Source organism: Myotis davidii, unplaced genomic scaffold, assembly GCF_000327345.1.
Source record: "Myotis davidii unplaced genomic scaffold, ASM32734v1 scaffold1525, whole genome shotgun sequence".
Classification (NCBI taxonomy): domain Eukaryota; kingdom Metazoa; phylum Chordata; class Mammalia; order Chiroptera; family Vespertilionidae; genus Myotis; species Myotis davidii.
In genome coordinates, this window is record NW_006296279.1 from 1,437,553 (window position 1) to 1,437,928 (window position 376).

The 376-nt window shown below is 59.3% G+C and overlaps 1 protein-coding gene across 2 annotated transcripts in view; it reads right to left on the minus strand.

The window, feature by feature from the left end:
- Positions 1-376, minus strand: part of TMEM206 (transmembrane protein 206) — a 33,290-nt gene that overhangs the window by 32,433 nt on the left and 481 nt on the right. The gene's annotated exons all lie outside the window — the stretch shown is intronic.

Here is a 376-nt window from a genome sequence, read left to right on the forward strand (position 1 = left end):
TTCACTAGTCGCCGTAGGAGTCAGAAGGAAGAGCTGGTTTGGGGGGAAAGCTGGCTCAGGACAGGCAAGAAAGAGACAAAGAACTGGAAAGCGATCGTTAAAGTCGCGGGAGGTGGTGAGACGGGAGAGAAACAGAGTGGAGCGAGAAGCCCCTATGTCGGTGAAAGCATACTTTAAAGTCAGGCGGCCACCAAAACAAGATGTAATTATCCCTATCATTATCAGCTGCAGGGGCCACGAGGCCTGGGGCTGGAGGAGGGCTGATGCCCACCGCGCATCTACCCTAGCGGGGAGCAGGGCGCAGGCGCTCCCACTTGTTGCAAACAACACTGGGGTCCCCGAGGCCAAGCCGGGACCCGCCCGGCCCGCCGCGAGG